Consider the following 24,079-nt stretch of genomic DNA (forward strand, 5'->3'; position numbering starts at 1 on the left):
GTGTAGCACTACTAATCAGAGAGGGTATCACAGCTACAGAAACTTCCATTGTCGAGGAAGATCTGCCTACTGAGTCAGTATGGGTGGAAATTAGGAACAGCAAGGGAGTAGTCACCTCGTTAGGGGTTTACTACAGGCCCCCCAATAGCAGCAGGGAGATTGAAGAAAGCATAGGTCGACAGATTTTGGAAAAGTGTGGACGCAGTAGGGTTGTTGTAATGGGTGACTTTAACTTTCCCAATATTGATGGGAACCTCCTTCGAGCAGAAGATTTGAATGGAGCTGTTTTTGTAAGGTGTGCTCAGGAGGGTTTCCTAACGCAGTACGTTGAGAGGCCGACGAGGGGAGAGGCCATTCTGGACTTGGTGCTCGGAAACGAGCCGGGGCAGGCATCAGATCTTGTGGTGGGAGAGCATTTTGGTGATAGTGACCATAACTGCCTCACATTCTACATAGCTATGGAGAAGGAGAGGATGAGGCAAAATGGGAGGATATTTAATTGGGGAAGAGGAAACTATGATGCGATTAGACATGAGTTAGGAAGCATGGACTGGGAGCAGTTGTTCCATGGTAAGGGAACTATAGACATGTGGAGACTGTTTAAGGAACAGTTGTTGGGAGTGATGAGTTAATATGTCCCTCTGAGACAGGCAAGAAGGGGTAAGATAAAGGAACCTTGGATGACGAGAGCGGTGGAGCTTCTTGTGAAAAGGAAGAAGGTAGCTTACATGAGGTGGAGGAAGCTAGGGTCAAGTTCAGCGAGAGAGGATTACATGCAGGCAAGGAAGGAGCTCAAAAATGGTCTGAGGAGAGCCAGGAGGGGGCACGAGAAAGGCTTGGCAGAAGGAATCCGGGAAAACACAAAGGCATTTTACACTTAGGTGAGGAATAAGAGAATGATGAAAGAAAGAGTAGGGCCGATCAGGGATAGCATAGGGAACTTGTGTGTGGAGCCTGAGGAGGTAGGCGAAGACCTAAATGAGTTTTTTTGCTTCTGTCTTTACGAAAGAAACAAACTTTGTAGTGAATGAAACCTTTGAAGAGCAGGTGTGCATGCTGGAATGGATAGAGATAGAGGAAGCTGATGTGCTGAAAATTTTGTCAAACATTAAGATTGACAAGTCGCCAGGCCCGGACCAGATTTGTCCTCGGCTGCTTTGGGAAGCGAGAAATGCAATTGCTTCGCCACTTGCGAAGATCTTTGCATCCTCGCTCTCCACTGGAGTCGTACCTGAGGACTGGAGAGAGGCAAATGTAATTCCTCTCTTCAAGAAAGGAAATAGGGAAATCCCCGGCAATTATAGACCGGTAAGTCTCACGTCTGTCGTCTGCAAGGTGTTAGAAAGGATTCAGAGGGATAAGATTTATGACCATCTGGAAGAGCATGGCTTGATCAAATACAGTCAACACGGCTTTGTGAGGGGTAGGTCATGCCTTACAAACCTTATCGAGTTTTTTGAGGATGTGACTAGAAAAGTTGATGAGGGTCGAGCTGTGGATGTGGTGTATATGGACTTCAGTAAGGCATTTGATAAGGTTCCCCATGGTAGGCTCATTCAGAAGGTCAGGAAGAATGGGATACAGGGGAACTTAGCTGCTTGGATACAGAATTGGCTGGCCAACAGAAGACAGCGAGTGGTAGTAGAAGGAAAATATTCTGCCTGGAAGTCAGTGGTGAGTGGGGTTCCACAGGGCTCTGTCCTTGGGCCTCTACTGTTTGTAATTTTTATTAATGACTTGGATGAGGGGATTGAAGGATGGGTCAGCAAGTTTGCAGACGACACAAAGGTCGGAGGTGTCGTTGACAGTGTAGAGGGCTGTTGTAGGCTGCAGCGGGACATTGACAGGATGCAGAGATGGGCTGAGAGGTGGCAGATGGAGTTCAACCTGGATAAATGCGAGGTGATGCATTTTGGAAGGCCGAATTTGAAAGCTGAGTGCAGGATTAAGGATAGGATTCTTGGCAGCGTGGAGGAACAGAGGGATCTTGGTGTGCAGATACATAGATCCCTTAAAATGGCCACCCAAGTGGACAGGGTTGTTAAGAAAGCATATGGTGTTTTGGCTTTCATTAACAGGGGGATTGAGTTTAAGAGTCGTGAGATCTTGTTGCAGCTCTATAAAACTTTGGTTAGACCGCACTTGGAATACTGCGTCCAGTTCTGGTCGCCGTATTATAGGAAAGATGTGGATGCTTTGGAGAGGGTTCAGAGGAGGTTTACCAGGATGCTGCCTGGACTGGAGGGCTTATCTTATGAAGAGAGGTTGACTGAGCTCGGTCTCTTTTCATTGGAGAAAAGGAGGAGGAGAGGGGACCTAATTGAGGTATACAAGATAATGAGAGGCATAGATAGAGTTGATAGCCAGAGACTATTTCCCAGGGCAGAAATGGCTAGCACGAGGGGTCATAGTTTTAAGCTGGTTGGTGGAAAGTACAGAGAGGATGTCAGAGGCAGGTTCTTTACGCAGAGAGTTGTGAGAGCATGGAATGCGTTGCCAGCAGCAGTTGTGGAAGCAAGGTCATTGGGGTCATTTAAGAGACTGCTGGACATGCATATGGTCACAGAAATTTGAGGGTGCATACATGAGGATCAATGGTCGGCACAACATTGTGGGCTGAAGGGCCTGTTCTGTGCTGTCTCTGCGCCGCCCCTCCCCCCGCCTTTTCCTCCATCTCTCTTACTCAATCCGAGCCTCTCCACCCGCTCAGCAGGGAGCGTTGTGAGTTTCTTTCGAACAAAGTTTAAAGATCTCTGTTTGAACCCAAGCCATCCGCAATCAGACTGCATTTTTACTCCCCCCCCCACCTCCCTCCCTCCCTCCCTCCATCCCTCACATACACACACAGTCTGTCTCTTTCTCCCTTTCAGTCAATCCCCTTCCTCTCTTGGTCCTACTCAAGCCTTTTCCCACCCCCGACTCTGCCTCGGCGATGAGTCCGCTGTCTGGATCCCTTTTCCCAGGCGTGGGCTGAGGACCCAGCGGTTCGGCAGCGGGGATCATCGCACCACGCTCCCGGACCCCTACAACCTCCTGTTCTCCAGCGGCCTCCAGCATGACCACCGGGCTGGGAGCAGGCATCCGGGCTGCCGGAGCGCTCGCTGCTCAGTGGCTCAGCCCTGCGCCGCCTTTGCCGGGAGCGGGGATCCGAGGTGGGAGAAGGCCTCTTCGCCCGGCTCCTGGGCACAGCTACCTGCCTGAACAGCTGCCTGGCACCGAGCCTGCGCTCCCCGAGCACCCGGCCGCGGGTCCGCGACGCCTTCCGGGGCTGAGTAGCCGAAAACTATCTCCTACTGCAAGGTGAGAGCGGGGTTTGGGGTGAAGGGAGGACTGGGGACATGAGCACGGTCCCTGTTTCACATCCTGCGCCGCTCCTATCACAAAGCGAGGGGTTGGGAATGTATGTTTTGGGGGTGAGAATAGCCCTCCCCGGGTGAGAGAAGGCTGGGGACATTGGGAGGGTGTCCATTATACAGCCCTGCGCGGGTTTCCGTAGCCGAACAGCCTACTGCTCTCGTACTACAAGGTAAAGGGAAGGCGGGGGATGGAATGGGGTGGGGTTTCGAGGATAGCCGTCTTGGAAGTGAGAGGACATGGGGAGAGTCACTATCGTACAGCCCAGTGACTGAATGGCTTACAGCTACTGCAAAAGCGTCGTGGTGGGGGTTGGTTTAGGAGAGGGGTGTTGTAGGGAGGTTTGGGGTCACGGGCAGAGCTGCTTTCTTCAGCCGAACAGCCACTGCCACAAGATGAGATGGGAGGAGGTGTTTTCGGAGCGAGGGGATGCCCCCTCGCCCCGCCGCTGTGGGAAGTAGGATCTTTATCGCACAACCCTCCGTAGCCGAATAGCACTCCGACGACAAGGTGGGAAGGCAGGAGGGGCTCCCGGGGATGAGGGAAGGACAGAACCAGGGTCAGTATAAGGTTAGGGGCTGAACAGACCCCTTCCAGGGGCTGAGGGGAGCTCTTGATGCCCTGCGCCAAGCGACCAGCCGAGATCGACCCGCAGCTCTCCGACTACAAGGGGACCCTGTCTCAGAGCATTTCTGGCCGGAGCTCTGAGGGAAAGCGTCATCGCACCCAAAACGCTACCTCGGGACTTTTTCTTGACAGATGCTGAGCATTTTCAGCAACTTGTGTTTGCATTTCTACCCGGAGGTGGGTTTGTGGAGAGACACCATGGTAAGGGAATGGGTGTGGGGTTTGATGGGGCAGTCACAGAGACTGTCGAGAGAGAGAGAGAGAGAGGCAACCCCCGTGTCAGGGTTTGGAAAATCTCCGGCAGTGCTTCATTTCTCTCTCAGCCGAAGGCGCTGCGTGCTTTGGTTTCCTTTGCTCTTGTACTCTCTCCCCCTGTGAATAAAGCCAGAGTGAGAAAGAGAGAGAGTTTGTGGTGGGAGAGAGAAAAGGGACAGAAAGATGGAAATAAAGGAGCATGACAAGGGAGTGAAATTAGGGCCAGCAGAGGTGAGAGAGGGGGAGAGAATCAGAGTGAGGGAGGAAGAGTGATAAAACACAAACAAAAGAGAATGGGAGGTAACGAGGTGTTCATGAGCATGAAACAGCAGGACATGCAGCATCAGAGGCCAGGGAAGCTGATGTCAGCCTGTCTGCTGTGTTCATCTCCCTTCCTCCGTTCCCCCCCTCCTCCTGCCCCTTTGCCCCCCCTCCTCCTGCCCCTTTGCCCCCCCTCCTCCTGCCCCTTTGCCCCCCTCCTCCTGCTGCCCCTTTGCCCCCCCGCCCCCTCCTCCTCCTGCCCCTTTTCCCCCCTCCTCCTCCTGCCCCTTTTCCCCCCTCCTCCTCCTGCCCCTTTTCCCCCCTCCTCCTCCTGCCCCTTTGCCCCCCTCCTCCTCCTGCCCCTTTGCCCCCCTCCTCCTCCTGCCCCTTTGCCCCCCCTTCCTCTTGCTCCCTCCAGTCATCCATTCCTTCTTCCAGTCAGTCCTCGCTCCCTCCCACCAGCCATCCATTCCTCCCTCCCTCGCTCCCTCTAGTCAGTCAAAACAACTAAGAAAATTACAGCACAGGAACAGGTCCTTCAGCCCTCCAAGCCTGCGCCGATCAAGATCCTCTGTCTCACCTGTCACCTATTTTCTCACGGTCTGTGTCCATTTGCTCTCTGCCCATCCACGTACCTGTCCAAATATATCTTAAAAGACGCTAACGTGTCTGCGTCTCCCACCTCCGCTGGCAACACGTTCCAGGTGCCCACCAACCTCTGTGTAAAGAACTTTCCATGCATATGTCCCTTAAACTTTGCTCCTCTCACTTTGAACTCATGACCCCTCGTACTTGAGTCCTCCACTCTGGGGGTAAAAAGCTTTTTGCTGTTCACCCTGTCTATACCCTCATGATTTTGTTGACCTCAATCAGGTCCCCCCCAATCTCCATCTTTCTCATGAAAATAATCCTAATCTACTCAACCTCTCTTCATGGCTAGCACCCTCCATACAAGGCAGCATCCTGGTGAACTTCCTCTGCACCCTCTCCAAAGCATCCACAACCTTTTGGTAATGTGGCGACTGGAACTGTGCACAGTAGTCCAAATGTGGCCAAACCAAAGTCCGATACAACTGCAACGTGACCTTGGCAAGTCTTGTACTCAATACCCCATCCAATGAAGGAAAGCATGCCATATGCCTTCGAGACCACCCTATTGACCTGCGTTGTCACCTTCAGGGAACAATGGACCTGAACACCCAGATCTCTCTGTTCATCAATTTTCCCCAAGACTTTTCCATTTACTGTATAGTTCGTCCTTGAATTTGATCTTCCAAAATGCATCACCTCGCATTTGCCCGGATTGAACTCCATCTGCCATTTATCTGCCCAACTCTCCAGTCTATCTATGTTCTGCTGTAACCTCTGATCGTCCCCTTCACTATCGGCTTCTCCATTCCTCCCTTGTAGTGCGATTAGGCAAGACTAAGGAGGCATAGAATGGGTGTGCAAAATGCAGGGCAATGGGGACAATTGAATTGTGGAGCTGGTTTAAGGAACAGATATTGCGTGTCCTTGATAGGTACGTCCCTGTCAGGCAGGGAGGAAGCGATCAGCTAAGGGAACCGTGGTTTACTAAAAAACCTGTATCTCTTGTTAAGCAGAAGAGGGAGGCTGATGTGACGATGAGACCAGATGGTTCACATGAGGTGATGGAGAGCTACAGATTAGCTAGGAAGGATTTCAAGAGAGAGTTAAGAAGAGCAAGGAGGGTACATGAGCAGTCACTGGCAGGTAAATAAAGGAGAACCCGAAAGCTTTCGATAGGTATGTGAGGAATAAGAGGATGACTTGGGTAGGCATAGGGCCAGTCAAAGACAGAAGTGGGAAGTTGTGTGTGGACGCTGTGGAGATTGGAGAGGTGCTAAATGAATGTTTCTCATCTGTTTTCACTGAGGGACCGGAGAATATTGTAGAGGAGGTGACTGAGTTAGAGGCTACTAGAATTGAAAGGGTTAAGGTTAGTAAGGAGGAAGTGTCATCAATTCGACAACGTGTGAAGGTAGGTAAAGCCCCTGGGCCTGATAGGATTTTTCCGAGGATTGTCTGGGATGCTAGGGAGGAGGTGGTGGAGCCTTTGGCCTTGATCTTGGAGTCCTCATTGTCTACAGGTTTAGTACCAGAGGAGTGGAGAATTGCAAATGTTGTGCCCTTGTTCAAGAGGGGCAGTAGGAATGACCCAGGCAATTATAGACCTGTGAGCCTTAGGTGTGTTGCAGGAAAAATTTTGGAAAGGATTATAAGAGATAGGATTTATAATCATCCAACAATCAACAACTTGATTGGAGATAGTCAGCATGGATTCGTCAAGGGCAGGTCGTGTCTCACAAACGTCATTGAGTTTTTTGAGAAGGTGACCAAGCATGTCGATGAGGGTCGGGCAGTTGGCGTGGTGTACATGGACTTGAGTAAAGCCTTTGATAAGTTTCCCCATGGTAGGCTATTGGAGAAAATACAGAGGCACGGGATTGAGGGAGATTTAGCCAGTTGGAATAGAAACTGGCTTTCGGTAAGAAGGCAACCAGTGGTGGTTGATGGAGAATATTCAGCCTGGAGTCCGGTAACGCGTGGTGTGCCTCAAGGATCTGTTTTGTGACCACTGCTGTTTGTCATTTGTATAAATGACTTGGACGCAGGAATTGGTTGATGGGTTCGTGAGTTTGCAGATGACACTAAAGTCGGTGGAGTGGTGGACAGTGTGGAAGAATGTTGCAGGTTGCAGGGAGACTTGGATAAACTGCAGAATTGTCCCGAAATTTGGCAAATGGAGATTAATATGGATAAATGTGAGGTGTTTCACTTTGGGAGGAATAATAGGAAGGCAGAACACCGGGTCAACGGAAAGATTCTTGGCAGTGGAGATGAGCAGAGGGATCGTGGTGTCCATGTACATAGATTCCTGAAAATTGCCACCCAGGTTGATAGTGCTGTTCAGAAGTCTGATGGTGTTTTAGGTTTCATTGGTAGAGGGATTGAGTTGCGGAGACGTGATGTCATGCTGCAACTCTACAAAACGCTAGTGCGGCCTCAGTTTGAATATTGCGTGGTCGCTCCATTACAGGAAGGATGTGGAATCATTGGAACAGGTGCAGAGGAGATTTACCAGAATGTTGCCTGGTCTGGAGCGAAGGTCTTATGAAGAAAGGCTGAGGAACTTGGGTCTGTTCTCATTGGAGAGAAGGAGGCTCAGAGGGGATTTAATAGAGACATGCAAGATGGTCAGTGGATTAGATAGGGTGCACAGTGAGAGTTTTTTTTCCCGAGGATGATGACTTCAGCTTGTACAAGGGGGTGCAGCTACACTTTGAGGGGTGATGGATTTAAGACAGATGTCAGAGGCAGGTTCTTTACTCAGAGAGTGGTAAGGGCGTGGAATGCCCTGCCTGCTAATGAAGTTAACTCAGCCACATGAGGGGCATTTAAACAGCCCTTGGATCAGCATATGGTTGACAATAGGATAGTGCAGGGGAATGGGCTTCGATTAGTTCACAGGTCGGCGCAACATGGAGGGCCGAAGGGCCTGTTCTGCGTTGTGTTCTTCTATGTTCAGTTACAGTTCACAGATTACTCTACCACTCATTTTAGTGTTGTGTGAAGAGGATAATGAACATCTGCAGAAGGACGCAGAAAGTGTAAGTGAATGGACAATGGCAGATGGAGTGCAACGATGGTAAAAGTGAGACTATCCATTTTGGTAGCAATTAGGGCAAAATGGAGTATTAGTTAAATGGTGAAAAATTGTAGCATGCTGCTATTCCCCGGCTGCATGTTTTAAAGGCCAAGACGGACAGATCTTTGAACAGCAAAGGAATTGAGTTTAAAAATCGGGAGGGGATGCTCCAGTTGTATAGGGTGCTGGTGAGGCTTGATGTCGAATAGTTTGTACAGTTTTAGTCTCCTTACTTGAGAAAGGATGTGCTGGCAGTGGAGGGGGTGCAAAGGAGCTTCACAAGATTGATTCCACAATTGAAAATGTTGCTGTATGGGGAGAGATTGAGGAGACTTGGATTGCACTCTCTGAGACTTCGAAGAATGAGGGGTGTTCTAATAGCACCTTTTAAAATGATGAAAGAAATAGATAGGAAAGAAACACGGAAGTTGTTTCCACTGATGGGTGAAATTACAACTAGGCGGCACAGCCTCAAAATAAGGGTGAACAGATTTCAGACTGAGTTGAGGATGAGCTTCTTCATCCAAAGGGTTGTGAATCTGTGGAATTCTCTGCTCAGTGAAACAGTCAAGGTTCCCTGGTTGAATGTTTTAAAGGCCAAGACAGATAGATCTTTGAACAGGAAAGGAATTGAGTGTTATGGTGAATGGGAGGGTAAGTGGAACTGAGTCCGCAAAAAGATCAGCGATGACCTTATTGAATGGCGGAGCGAGCTGGAAGAGACAGATGACCTACTCCTTTATTTCTTCTGTCCATATGTCCTTAGATTGCCATCCTTGTCATTCCTCCTTCCCTGGAATAGGCCAGTTCTGAACGCTGATCAGTAGGTCTTTAAATATCTCCCGCGTATCAAATGCCGACTTGTTCAATCAAAGCTCCTCCCAATTAATACTGCTCAGCTCCTACCTAATACTGATGTAATTTTCCTTCCCCCAATTTCGTAGCTTCCCCCAAGGTCCTGATTATTCATAGCTATCTTAAAATGTAAGGAGAGGCGATCACCCTGTTGAAGAAGCTCCTGGTTCAGTGTTTTCCCCCATGTGGGAGTCAACTACAGGTTTTCTTGTTCCAAGGTTGGGGAGGAAATAGCCGAGTGGTATTATTGCTGGATTGTTAATTCAGAGACTTAGATAACATTCTGGGGACCGGTGTTCAAATCCCAGCACAGCAGGTGGTGGAATTTGAATTGAATCCAAAAGAAAATCATGAATGAAGAATCTAATGATGACCATGAATCCATTGTCAAATGTCAGAAAAACCCACCTGCTTCACTGATGTCCTTTCGGAAAGGAAACTGCCATCCTTACATGGTCTGGCCTACATGTGACTGCAGACCCACAGCTAGATGATTGACTCTGAACTGTCCCCTGGGCAATTCGGGATGGACAATAAACACTGCCGAGCTAGTGATGTCCTCCTCCCATTAGCAAATAAATAAAATTGGATTCTATGTCTTCCGATTGAAGATCGTTTCTTGTTCTCACAGTAATTTCATCGCTTACAGTCAGTTTCCCTCTTGCCTGTCTTTTTGGAATGTCACGTAGCCCTGCACATTTACCTCCAGTGTTGATCGCCTTATAACCATGTCTTTGTAATAGCTCTCAAATCATGCCCGTCAACCTGTATGTGTGCTATGAATTTGTTGATTTTGTTCTGAATACAATGAGCACGCAAGCAAAGAGTCATTAATTTTGATTTATAACTTTATTTCACCTCTTGACACTATTTACAGCTGTTTTCTGTTTCTACATGCTGTCTTTTCCAGTCCCATGCTGAGTATTGTTATCCCAATAGTTCTTTAATGTCAGTGTGTGTGTATTCCTGGGCGACTATGCTCGTGTGGTCTACGGAGTTGTGGAGGTCACAGTTCTAGGACAGCCATTTCATAGGCCTCTGCTGCAGCTAAGAAGAAAAGACAATCTCTTGCTCTGAGCTCTGCAAACCAGGGCAATGTCAAAAAGGAAACAAGGTCAAAAGAATTTCAACAAGGATCTCAAAATTAACTGCTGAATTCACATAAGCATTCCGGGGATCGCCCAATGTAGTGGCCACAACATCCCACTTTGTATTCTTCACAAACAATCCAAAGGCTGAACTATCCGTATCCCTCTTAACTTTTACGTTTTTTGAGCTAATTTCTTGTTTCTAACTTGTGTGTATTTGTGGTGCCTTATGACTTCTTGCATTTAGCAATTGATAAACTCACTTTCTCACTAATTCAGTAAAACCTAGTTTTATAGAATCCCCAGTGTGGAAACAGGCCATTCAGTTCGAGAAGTCCACAGCAACCCTACAAAGAGCATCCCACCCAGACCCATCCCCATTCCCTACTCTATCCCTGTCAGCCTGCATTTCCCATGGCTGATATACCTAACCTACACGTGTGTGGGCACTGTGGGTAATTCAGCATTCCCAATCCACCGAACCTGCACATCTCTGGACTGGTCAAAACAATGATTCGATTTGAATTAGTTATAATGCAGCTGTTAACAGTAATCCTCCGTCCCTGTGTTGGAGCGAGATTTAACATTCAAGATCAAAAATGAAACACTTGAACAAGGTAGCTCAAATTGAGGTTGTTGACTTGCTCGCCGAGCTGGCTTGTTTTCATTGAGACGTTTCGTCACCATGATTGGTGACATCACCAGCAGAGCCTCCAACGAAACAATGTTACTTTACTCTGTCTGGATTTATACTGTCCGGTCAGTTACCATGAGTACTGTCATTTCGGGTTTTGATCTGTATGGGTTTGTATGTGCGGTCCAATTGTATCTGTTTGTTGGTTGCATTATGGGTGGAGGATCACGCCACTCATACGAAACTGGGACAAGGTAACCATAGTAGCCCAAGCCAAGTGTAGACACGCAGAGGAATTCCTAGAGGCATGGTTCACCACCCATTCTGCAGGCTCACATTCTTGGTCTCTTCAGTTTGAATATGATCACTCAACCATATCCTTTATGACAAACAACAGAGTCTTACTTCCTAAAATCTTCAAACAGGACTGTCCAGACAGATTCACTTGTTCTCATGATATCGCCTTCTGCTGGAGGGATTCCGAAATGTCTGCATTCTTCCTCAACTGAGCATTCCTTGCGTTCGTGGTTGACAGAGCTCTCGGCCATGTCCAACCCATCTCGTACACTTTGGCCTCACCCCTGATGAGGTACCCTGGTCCTCAATGACCAACCCATCAATATCCACATCTAGAAGAACATCAGCCACGATTTCCAACAAGATCCCACCACCAGGCATATATTCCCCTCCCCTCCCTTGTCAGCCTTCTGCAGGGACCATTCCATCAGGACACCTCGGTCCACTCCTTATCCATTCGCAACACCTCCCCATAACCCGACAGCACTTTCCATGCCACCACAGAAGGCATAACATCTGTCCATTTACTTCCTCCGGCTTCACTATCCAAGGCTTCCAGGGGAAGCAGCGATTTACCCACACTTCACTCAATCTAGTCTACTGTATTCACTGCTCACAATATTGTCTCGCTCTGCATCGGGGAGACGAAACACAGACTGACCAACCACTTGGCTGAACACCTATATTCTGTACATAAAAATGGCCCCAGGTTTCCAATTGCCTATCACTTGAGCACCCCATCATGATCCCTGGCCAAAATCTCTGTCTCAGGCTTGCTGCAGTGCTCCAGTGAGTGCAAGGTAGAAGACAAAAATCTCATGTTTGCTTTGCAGAACACCTCCGCTCGGTTCGCAATCAACAACAGCACCTTCCAGTCTCCCACCATTTTAACTCCTTTAACTCCCCCTCCCATTCCTTAGACGGCATGTGCATCATGGGCCTCCTGCAGTGCCACAATGATGCCACCCGAAGGGGGCAGGAACAGCAACTCATATTCCGCTTGGGAACCCTGCAGCCCAATGGTATCAATGTGAACTTCACAAGCTTCAAAGTCTCCCCTTCCCCCACTGCATCCCAAAACGAGCCCAACTGCATCCCAAAACCAGCCCAGCTTGTCCCACCTCCCTAACCTGTTCTTCCTCTCACCTATCCCCTCCTCCCACCTCAAGCCGCACCTCCATTTCGTACCGACTAACCTCGTCCCATCTCCTTGACTTGTTCGTCCTCCCCGGACTGACCTATCCCCTCCCTACCTCCTCACCTACACTCACCTCTACTGGCTCCATCCCCACCTCTTTAACTTGTCTGTCTCCTTTCCACCTATCTTCTCCTCTATCCATCTTCGATCCGCCTCCCCCCCTCTCCCTATTTATTTCAGAACCCTCTCCCCCTCCCCCTTTTCTGATGAAAGGTCTCAGCCCAACATCTAAGCTTTTGTGCTCCTGAGATGCTGCTTGGCCTGCTGTGTTCGTCCAGCTGCACACTTTGTTATCTCTATGTGTCTTAACAACCTCATTAAGTGAGTTCTGGAGAGAACTATGCAGGGGAGACTTAGGGTTTGTCATTCTAACTTGCCTGTCCTGAAAGATGAAAGTTGGTTTATTTTGGATGTTTGTTTCATAGCTATGAAAGATATCCTGAAAGGATTTTTCATATCTTTTGTTGAGAATTTTACCCGTTTAGTTACTCTAATCCTTTTCCTTTTTTAAAGTTTGCTTGGTAGTCATAAATTTCAAATATCGGCCGAATTTTATTCGGCTTTGTATTGGTTCTCCGTGATTCCCCGTTAATGGCTCCGCGACCTGCTAGCTAATTACAGAATTTATCATTGATGTGCCTGTCATAAAATCTTTAGTCTTATACTATGTATTCCCAATTTCAGGAGAAAGTCCAGAGACCTTTTAAAGGAAAGGGGTTTAGAAAGAACACTTAAGTTCTATAGATCCAAGTCATGAATAGTTGATAAATTATTTGCACTTCATATTTCCAGAATCTACCCCGGAAGAGAGAGCCCAGAGAATTGCCCAAGCTGTCTGCAAACAGTCAATTGACGTGAAGGAAAATTGGGACCAATTGAAAACCCATGTGAGCAACTGGCAGAAACAGGTGGAAAAGGCGTTAGAGAAACTTCAAGAACCGCAGAAAGCTCTGGATGATCTTGAGTCTCATGTGATAACAGCTGAGGGGGTCCACACTGATTGGCAACCTGTGAATGACCTGTTTATTGACGCATTGCAGGATCACATTGATAAAACCACAGTAAGTGCAATTACTTTACACTTCACTTATGAACAGATGTAACCGCAATGTTGTATCGAGACAATCAGTAATATGAGTAGTGAAGTAATATTGATTGAATGGTTGTTAACTTAATTTGTAAATTAAAACTTAGTTGAGCATGCCTTCTGATGATATCACATTGGTAATATTAGTATAATTGAGGATTTTATTGGTCAGTGACATCAGGTGAGTTATCTGCTTGTTGCCATGTTATCAGGACTAAAGGTGAAGTCTTACCACACCATTTGGCCACTCCTTAGAGAGAGACAACTGGTTATGATTTAATCTGAAGATCACCATGCCTCGGGCAAGTAGAGGGGTTGAGGCGAAGATCCTTTGTGGTAAGCTCACTGGTGTGGCAATTGAGCCCTCTCTGCAGGGCATCACTCTGCATCACAAACCAACCGTTCAGCCCACGGAATTTGAATAGAGTTTAGGATTGGAGAGCAATCCATGCAATTATATTTTTTTTGAATGAATGTTTCTCAATGGGACTCTCTCACTGGCAAACTTTTTAAAAGCCAGCTCAGCCATACAGGCTCGATCAGTTCCTGATCTCAGCTGAATTTTTTGATCTGGGGTGGGTCAGCGTGAGGAGTTCAGTGATTGGAATGAATTCTCATGAAGTTAGCGAGAGGGATAGTACACGTGAATAGATCAATGTTTTGAAAAGCGGATGAGAACGAGGGGGATCCTCTTCGGGCGGTTGTGGCGGGGGCGGGGTGTGAGGGATGCATCTGCTCCCACGATAAGACATTCCACTCCCGCACATCCCAGATGTCCAAGTTCTTTAAGGACCGCAACTTTCCCCCCACAGTGATCGAGAACGCCCTTGACCGCGTCTCCCGATTTCCCGCAACACATCCCTCACACCCCGCCCCCGCCACAACCGCCCTAAGAGGATCCCCCTCGTTCTCACACACCACCCTACCAACCTCCGGATACAACGCATCATCCTCCGACACTTCGGCCATTTACAATCCGACCCCACCACCCAAGACATTTTTCCATCCCCACCCCTGTCTGCTTTCCGGAGAGACCACTCTCTCCGTGACTCCCTTGTTCGCTCCACACTGCCCTCGAACCCCACCACACCCGGCACCTTCCCCTGCAACCGCAGGAAATGCTACACTTGCCCCCTCACCCCTATCCCAGGCCCCAAGAAGACATTCCACATTAAGCAGAGGTTCACCTGCACATCTGCCAATGTGGTATACTGCATCCACTGTACCCGGTGCGGCTTCCTCTACATTGGGAAAACCAAGCGGAGGCTTGGGGACCGCTTTGCAGAACACCTCCGCTCAGTTCGCAACAAACAACTGCACCTCCCAGTCGCAAACCATTTCCACTCCCCCTCCCATTCTCTAGATGACATGTCCATCATGGGCCTCCTGCACTGCCACAATGATGCCACCCGAAGGTTGCAGGAACAGCAACTCATATTCCGCCTGGGAACCCTGCAGCCATATGGTATCAATGTGGACTTCACCAGTTTCAAAATCTCCCCTTCCCCTACTGCATCCCTAAACCAGCCCAGTTCGTCCCCTCCCCCCACTGCACCACACAACCAGCCCAGCCCTTCTCTCCCCCCCCCCCACCCACTGCATCCCAAAACCAGTCCAACCTGTCTCTGCCTCCCTAACCAGTTCTTCCTCTCACCCATCCCTTCCTCCCACCCCAAGCCGCACCCCCATCTACCTACTAACCTCATCCCACCTCCTTGACCTGTCCGTCTTCCCTGGACTGACCTATCCCCTCCCTACCTCCCCACCTATACTCTCTCCACCTATCTTCTTTACTCTCCATCTTCGGTCCGCCTCCCCCTCTCTCCCTATTTATTCCAGTTCCCTCTCCCCATCCCCCTCTCTGATGAAGGGTCTAGGCCCGAAACGTCAGCTTTTGTGCTCCTGAGATGCTGCTTGGCCTGCTGTGTTCATCCAGCCTCACATTTTATTATCTTGGACTTCTCCAGCATCTGCAGTTCCCATTATCTCTGATACTATTTATAACACACCACACTGACTGTAACTCCAAGCTCTGTGTTTCTTCAACAAAATATCTGCAAATAAACAAACATCCTGGATGAAGACTTATTATCTGACACTCCACTCACACCAGTTGTATGATCTTTTGATCTGTCTGCTTATAAATTGTGTGCCTGTGTGTTTTCCTCTCTGACCACACGTGATGAAGGGACTGCACTTCAAAAGCTTGTATGATTTCAAATAAACCTGTCAGATTATAACCTGATGCCATGTGGCTTCTGACTTTGTCCATCCTCGTCCAACACCAGCACCTCCACATTATAAGTGTTTGAAACCAAGTCAGTGCAACAGGTATATGTCGAACATTTGACTTCAGAAGGATGCCTCGTGCTGAAAAGTTTATTAATAACAAAGGATTTCTCCATTATGCCATCTATCATAACATGCTGCGCCTCACAGTCATAATGAAAGGATGCCCACTTTAATTTAGCAGCGCCAAGAACAGTTATGGACATTTTTAGCATGGGAGAAGGCCATTCAACCTATTTTATCTGTACCAGCTCTCTCCCAGAGCAACAAAATTAATCCTTTTCTCGAATTCATTCCACATATTTCACAGGATTGAAATATATAGGTACATAGTTAAGAGATTTTAACATCGAGTGAGCAGTTCTCGCACTTCACCTTGTCACTAACAATTGAAAACGTGACTTAGAAAGAGTGGGTCTTTATTTTGTTCTGTTGTGATGATGAAGAAGATGCAAGTCCAAGTGCTGGAACTGGCCTCTTGAACTTAGAAACATTTAAATGTGTATAAAATGAATTCTGTGCGCATCTATTAAAAGCAGTTTTATGGAAGGAAAAGGTACCAAAAAAGATTTGGTGTATTGTACTTGATGCTATTATACTCCAACATGTGAAAACAGAACTCTACGACTGTGAGTGTTGAGATCTGAGAGGGTGCTATCTTGTTTGAATTTACATTGCTAAGTCTAGGCCTATTTTCCCAACAGCAAAATTGGTAATGCAGAAAGAAATGGATGTTTCTCGCATTTGTTGGCTGTAAGTGTCTGTTTAAAGTTTGAGTACAGTTTCCTCATATACAGGTGCTTAACCTGCTTTTACAGTTTGAACATTTGTTGTGCCAATGCAAATTGTTTGAATGGTTTCACCTCCAGTTTTCTTCTTTATACATATTTTGTATTTTTTCAGGGTAAGGACTGCCTGCAAAATCTGAGATTGGGTTTTGAAAGACATCAACCTTTGCTTGCGAGAGATAATGGTAACTGCAGATGCTAGAGAATACGAGATAACAATGTGTGGAGCTGGATGAACACAGCAGGCCAAGCAGCATCTCAGGAGCACAAAAGCTGACATTTCGGGCCTCGACCCTTCATGCGAGAGAACGTAACGTAAGAAAGAAGAACAGGACTAAGTAGTATTATCCTTCAAAGCCTTGTTGAGTTGATTTGTCCTGTTTTGTTCCTTACTTTTACATTTATTAAATCCACTTTTTTAAAAGCATTCTTTCACAGGATGAGGGCACTGCTGGCAAGGCTAACATTCATTTCCCATCCAGGAATGGCTTGGTAGGCCATTTTGGAAGTCAGTAGAGAGTCAGCCATATTCCTGTGAATTTGAAGTCAGATACCAGAATTGTGAAGGGATGCAGATTCCTTTCCCGAAAGAATAGATTAGTGAATTCAGTTTTCTGTTACAATAATTTATGATAGTTTCATCGTCACTGTTACTTTTAACTCGAGATCTTTGTGAATTAAATGTCATTTCCAGCAGATGCTTTTGTATATTATATTTAATATTAGGATTTTAGTTTTAACTTAATTTCTTATTAACATTTAATCATTAATTTCAGGATGTTTCTCAGATTTTATACGCTTCCTCTCCATTAGGTTTTTAAAGAAGAAATTGCCCCAGTCAAACAAGAAGTCAAAATATTAAATGATCTGGCCAGTCAGTTATCTCCGCTTGATGTCTCTTTCTCTCCAAAGATTTCTCACCAGCTTGATGACCTAAATATGAGGTTGAAATTTATACAGGTAACAGTGAAAACATTTTCTAAACTAGCCAATCTGTTGAAGAAAGCATGTCCAGATAATTTGGCTTCAAATATATGAGCAAGATAAAGAACCGTTTCAATTGAAGCAAGCAATTAATATTTTATTATCATAGTTTATGAAGTTATCCAATTTTATAATATTACGTTTTCAAAAATACAATGTTCTTGTCTGTAGTCTGCACTTTAGAATGTAATCGCAAAACAAAATCCAAATAGTGAGACATGTGAGCATCCGAACTACAGTCTGAAATGGTTCAGGACTGGAACAATTTGAATATATTCAGGATGAAGCTGCAGGTGGCAGATATTTTTCCCGATCCATCCAAAAGAATTTGGAATTGGACCATTGTGCTCACTGCTGTACACTTCAGTATTATGTATTGTTTCATATTTTAAGTCCCTGAGAAAGACATACTTTAATGAATTGCAACAAAGATATACTTGATGCATTGAAGGGAAGAATGACATAAAGTTGTATGAACTGCATGTATTTCTTTCAATTGAGCAGATTTTGATTGATGTCAGCCAAGTAGTAGATGAAAGTTTTCTTTATCCCATAAAGCCGCATGAAATGTTTTATTGAGCAAATTATTTCAGTCTTGTTCTGTGTCAGCAGCTCGCTTGGCCATGTAGCGCAATAAAACTCCTTATCGGTTCTAGCAAGCAGACAAAAACATAAATAGCACCAGGATCTGGATGTTCTACCTCTTGACCCTACCTCACCATCCGATAAGACATGGCTGACCTGCCCGGGACTCAACTCCTCTTCCATACCGGCTTCTCAGAGCGCTCAACTTCTCTATTTCAAAAATCTTATCTACCACCTTCTTTAAATACTTCCAGTGATCTACCTTTCACAATTCTCTTGTATTCTAAACAATCGCTACCTGCTGAAAGAAGAAATTCCTTTGCATCTCAGGTTTCAATAAATGTTCCCTTCTTCTGTAACTATGTTGCTGAGTTTGAGATTTCCACAATAATGGAAACATTGTCTTCACATCTAGCCTGTCAAAAAATTTTGTGTTTCAGTAAGATCACCCCTCATTCTTCTAAACTTGAATGAATAAAGACCTTCTGTGCAACCATTCTTGATAAATCATGATCCGATGAATCGGCCCAGTGAGTCTCTTTTGAACTGCTTCCTATGGCTGTGTATCCTTTCTTGTATTTCTCCAAGTGTGACCTCCTCAATAGCCTGATCAGTTGCAAAAAAACTTGCCCATTTTTAAACTGAAACCTCCTTACAATAAAGGCCAAAATTCCATTTGCCTTCTAAATTACTTGCATCACCATCGTCATGGCTCACATCAACTCCAACCTACCAAAGTGCTTTGATCCTTTGCAATTCACCTACCACTGCAACAGGTCTCCAGCTGATACCGTCTCCCTGGCCTGACAGTCATCCCTGGAATGTCTGGATAACAAGGATACCTACATCAGGCTGTTACTTATTGATCAGACCACCACCTTCCACACTGTAATTCCAAACAAACTCCTCTCTGAACTCTGAGACCTCGGCCTCAGCATCCCTCTCTGTAACAGGATTCTCGACTTCCTGACCCAGAGACCACAATCAGTAAGGATAGGTGACAACACTTGCTCCACCGTAAACCTCAACACCGGTGCCCAGCAAAGCTGCCCCTACTCTATACTCCTTATGCAATCATGACTGTGTGGCCCCAACTCCATTTACAAGTTTGCTGATGACGCTTCCATTGTAGGTCGGACCTCAAACAACAAGTCGTCAGATTACAGGAAAAGCAATTGAGTGCTTGCTGGCATGATGGAAAGATAACAATCTGTCCATCAGCATAAGCAAAATGGAGGAGCTGGTCATTGATTTCAGGAAGCTTCTGTCTGCAGCAATGGTGCTGAGGTGGAGATGGTTGATAGTGTGAAGTTCCTGGGAATGTTGCTCACCAACAATCTGTCCTGGTCAACCCATGTTGACATGATGGTCAAGGAGGCTAAGAAAATTCAGCATGTCCATGAAGACCCTACCTGTTTTTGGAGATGCATCCTATCTGGATGCATCACTGTGTGGTATGGCAGTTGCTTTTCCCAAGACTGCAAGAAGCGAAAGAGAAGCATGAGCACAGCCCAATCCGTCACGCAAACTAGCCTTCCATCCATTGACTCCATCTACACTTCCCACTGCCTTGAGAAAGCAACCAACATAATCAAAATACCCCCTCACTCTGATTATACTCTCTTCCGTCCTCTTCTGTCGGGCAGAGGATATCAGATTGAAAAAGTGTACAAATAGATTTAAGAACAGCCTCTTTCCTGTTGTGACTTTTGAACGGACCTCTCAAGTGTTAATTCTGATCTCTCTCTCTCAGCCTCTTCTCTGTGGCTGTAACACTATTCTGCACTTTGTACGGTGTGATTTGCCTACACAGCATGCAAATCAACACTTTTCACAGTATCTCAGTACATGTGACAGCAACAAAGCAATCATTCACCTGCATGCTAGTATGTGTTTCATGGACGAGAGCATCCAAGTCCCCTACCCTGCATTTTTTTTTTAGTGTCTCCCTCTATTTAAGTAAGAGTCTATCTTTTGATTCTTCCTACCTAAGTGTACTTTCCTACATTAAACTCTCTCTACCAACTTTTTTCCGACTTGCTCGACCTGTCTATCCCCTTGCAGATTCTTTCTGTCCTCATGACAACATTCCCTTACTCTATTTTTGTAGCATCAGCAAATTTGGATGAATTTATGCCTTGTCCCCTCCTCTAAGTTATGAATATAGAGAGTAAATAATTCTCGTCCTTGGACTGATCCCTTTGGCACTCCACTAGTTATGGCTTTCCGGCCTGATAAAGATGGTGGTTAGAAAATAACTGGCTGAACCACTGAAATGAAAAATGTGAAAAAATATGCGTTTTCATTGTTTGTGAAATAGTTAAATCAGATTGTAGATAATAAAATATAAATATTACAGTAGTTCTTCATAGTTTATCATTGAGCTTTATGAGAATTCTGAATATAGTTCCTGATTTATGATAGCATCAGTTTTCATGCATCTTTGTCTGAGAATTCAGATTTGTTTTGTCAAAAATTGTGCTGTGCCACACATGATATTTGCTAAATCTGTCCTGTCCCAGCAGTTCAACTCGTTCAGTTTTGAGATAACTTTTGTAAGGACCCCACAGTTGAGCTACCTTGCGTTGATAGCTCACTACACACTTCTTGCATTGAAACAAATGCACCTCAGACCACCTGTCCGTCAGCATTCATCATCTGCTCTGTGTCTACTCTTCCTCTTGGTCACACTGACTTCATTATCTAGTTCCTTACAGGCTGTAGTTATTATCTTGTTACTGCCCACTAACCTGTGCATTTGGCTCCCATCCCCCTGCCACATTACGAGGTCTTACGAGGAAAGGCTGAGGGACTTGAGGCTGTTTTCATTCGAGAGAAGAAGGCTGAGAGGTGACTTAATTGAAACATATAAAATAATCAGAGGGTTAGATAGGGTGGATAGGGAGAGCCTTTTTTCTGGATGGTGACGGCGAGCGCGACGGGGCATAGCTTTAAATTGAGGGGTGAAAGATACAGGACAGATGTCAGAGGTAGTTTCTCGACTCGGAGAGTAGTAAGGGAATGGAACGCTTTGCCTGCAATGGTAGTAGATTTGCCAACTTTAGGTACATTCAAGTCGTCGTTGGATAAGCATATGGACGTACATGGAATAGTGTTGGTTAGATGGGCTTGAGATCGGTACGACAGGTCGACACAACATCGAGGGCCCAAGGGCCTGTACTGTGCTGTAATGTTCTGTGTTCTGTGTTTTATTTATTGTTGAATAGCAGCAGGAGGTGAGGAGGCAGAGACTGCAACCCTGAGGTCACGGAGGGAAGGAAAAGAGGCTCTTACTTGGAGATTGAGAAGCAGGAGAGGGCACAACCCAGAGGTTTGGGAGTGGAGAGAGGCTGCAAGTTGGAGGTCAAGGTGAGGAGAGGCACCAGTTGATGATGTAGATTAAATGTAATACAGAAAATTGTGAAGTTTGGTTCGAAAAACAGTACATAAAACAGAAGGAACCATTCTAAATGGGTGCAGAAGCAGATCGGTTTTGCTGTTCTGTGCATAAACCATTCAGTTAAACCACAGCTAGTCTGAGCTTCAACTCTGTTTACCTGCTGAAAAGGCATGTCGACTGAAAACATCAGCTTGCTTTCTCTCCATGGCTGCTGCCTGACCTACTGTGGTCTCCGGCATTTTTTGTCGTCAGTCTGTTTACCTCCCTTTCTTCTATATCCTTTCATAGCCTTAGCTATCAAAAATAATTTCAGTCACACTCATTCTTATTGATCCAGCACCCACATTCTTTTATGAGAGAGTATTTGAGATCTTGACTGTTGTTTGTATTAAGATAAAAGTGCTTCCTGATTTCAGTTCTGAATGGCTTGCCATTGAATCTCATATATTAATAGATAATACTTCTGATAAGAAATGTTTTCAGAGTGTTATAGTGGAAGCTTCTATGTTCTGTGCATCCTCTATCTAGCCACCAGACTCAGAGTACCTGTTGGGACCATCCAAAAATGACTGAACATTTTCACTCATTAGGTAAGTAGATTGATAATAGGACTCTGGTTCTGTGCCACTGTCAGATCATTGCGACTCCAAAAGGTACCAAAGTAAATTCTGGATTCTAGGCAAATATACCTATGTGTTTAGATCTATTTAGATGCATTCATGTAGGCTAAAAATACTTGAAATAATATATAATTAGGAGTGACAGACAACATCTGTGACATTAAATGAAAAACAAGAACAAAGAACTTTGGTTCATATTTCAGCTTCGACAGGCACTAAACAACTAAAAGCACTGTATAACCAATGAAGTAAGTTTTTGAAGTATGTTTGTAATGTCGGAAACACAGCAACAAATATATGCGCAGAAGGCTTTCACAAACAGAACTGTAAAAATGACCACTTACTTTGTGATATTGATTGAATGCTAAGTGTTGGCCAGAATGTAGATCCACTGAACTGAATACAGGTGGTTTGTGGGTAAGAAAGTCTTAACCCTTTGGACAAACCTAATTTTATTTGTAATTTATTAGCAATAACTGAATTGTGCAGTTTAAGTTCAGAAGTTCCCAATTTTAAGTGGAGTTTTAACAAATTCACCTTTGAAGAGCGTTTGGGCTTGATGAACCCAAGTCTCAACGGAGTTAACTCAGCCTTTTGTGTTAGGGATGTATAAATTATCCATCTTAGGGGAGGCGATGGCCTCACGGTATTGTCACTGGACTGTTCATCCAGAGAGACAAATCATGTTCTGGGGACCTGGATTCAAAGCCCGCTGTGGCAGATGGTGGAATTTGAATTCAATAAATATCCGGAATTCACAATCTGATGATGACCATGAATCTGTTGTTGCTTGTTGGAAAAGCTCATCAGGTTCCCGAATGCCTTTTAGGGAAGGAAACTGTCATCCTTACCTGGCCTGGTCTGCATGTGACTCCAGACCCACAGCAATGTGGTTGACTTTTAACTGCCCTCTGGGTAATCAGGGCTGGGCAATAAATGCTGCCTCGCCAGTGACGCCCTCGACGAGATTGAATCAAGAAAAAAAATTACGATTGCCTTTTCTAACTTCTCAGCCTTCAGTAATTGATTCTCCCAGTGCTAGAGAAGAAGTGGTGACTGTGGCTTATTCTATTCCCAAGGTTTAACATGATGCAACTGATGGTAAAGTTAATAAGCTTTATGAAAACATAAGTAAATATATATAATTAAATAAAAATAGCAAAGTCATTAATTAGAACTCGGCTACAACATGTAAGAGCTCCTGTGTTCCAGTATGGTCTGGTGCAAGCATGTTTGCTGTAAGCACTTAATGTTTGAGTAGCTTGTGTTTATGAGCTGGAGGCTGATCTAGGGATGCTGGGACACATCAGGAGGGGAGCAAGTTACCTGGATTCTTTGCACCAAGAGGCAGTCACAGCCCTTAAGTTTGTGTTTGTCTGATTTGGTCAGTCTTCAGGCGCAGGAGAGGTCGATGGTGGAGGTTCATTACGCTAATACTGGGGAAAGTAGGACTGTCCTGTGGTGAGTTATGGATTCAACTGGGCCTGTGTTCATGAGAGTTAAAAAAGATGAGGGGGGGATCTGATTGAAATATAGAAAGTTGGAACTGAGCCAGATGAACTCAATGCAGGGAAGCTATTTTCCCTGTTTGTGGTGCTGGGACCAGGGGTCACAGTCTCAGAATTTGGGGTAGATCAGTTAGGACTAGGATGAGGACAACATCTCGTCATTCAAGCAGAGTGAATCTGTGAAATTTTCAACCACAGAAGACCATGGGAGCCATCACTGAATGTATTCAAGAACAAGACAAGGTGGCTCGGTGGCTCACCACTGCTGCCTCACAGTGCCAGTGACCTGTTTTGATTCCACCCTTGGGTAACTATCCATGTGGAGTTTGTACATTCTCCCTGTGTCAGTGTGGGCTTCCACCAGGTGCTCCGGTTTCTTCCCACAGTCCAAAAATATGCAGGCCAAGTGGATAAGGCATGGTAAATGCATAGTTATGGAGCAAGGATGGAGGGGCCAGTCTTGGACACGATGCACTTCGAAGGGTCAGTGTCGACTTAATCAGCTGAAAACATTTTGCATTGTAGGGATTCTTTGATTTTGTGATAGATTTTTAGATGTTAAAAGATTCAATAAGTATA

At 45.7% G+C, this 24,079-nt stretch overlaps 1 long non-coding RNA gene across 1 annotated transcript in view; it reads left to right on the forward strand.

Annotated features, from left to right (window-relative positions):
- Positions 1-22,046, forward strand: part of LOC132209304 (uncharacterized) — a 102,181-nt gene extending 80,135 nt beyond the window's left edge. The window contains exons 9-13 of the long non-coding RNA XR_009445408.1: positions 13,032-13,300; positions 16,519-16,718; positions 17,217-17,363; positions 21,200-21,341; positions 21,901-22,046. This is a non-coding gene — a long non-coding RNA (uncharacterized LOC132209304). The remainder of the gene's footprint in view (positions 1-13,031; positions 13,301-16,518; positions 16,719-17,216; positions 17,364-21,199; positions 21,342-21,900) is intronic.
- Positions 22,047-24,079: the final 2,033 nt, after the last annotated feature.

The sequence above is a fragment of the Stegostoma tigrinum genome, unplaced genomic scaffold, assembly GCF_030684315.1.
Source record: "Stegostoma tigrinum isolate sSteTig4 unplaced genomic scaffold, sSteTig4.hap1 scaffold_83, whole genome shotgun sequence".
Classification (NCBI taxonomy): Eukaryota; Metazoa; Chordata; class Chondrichthyes; order Orectolobiformes; family Stegostomatidae; genus Stegostoma; species Stegostoma tigrinum.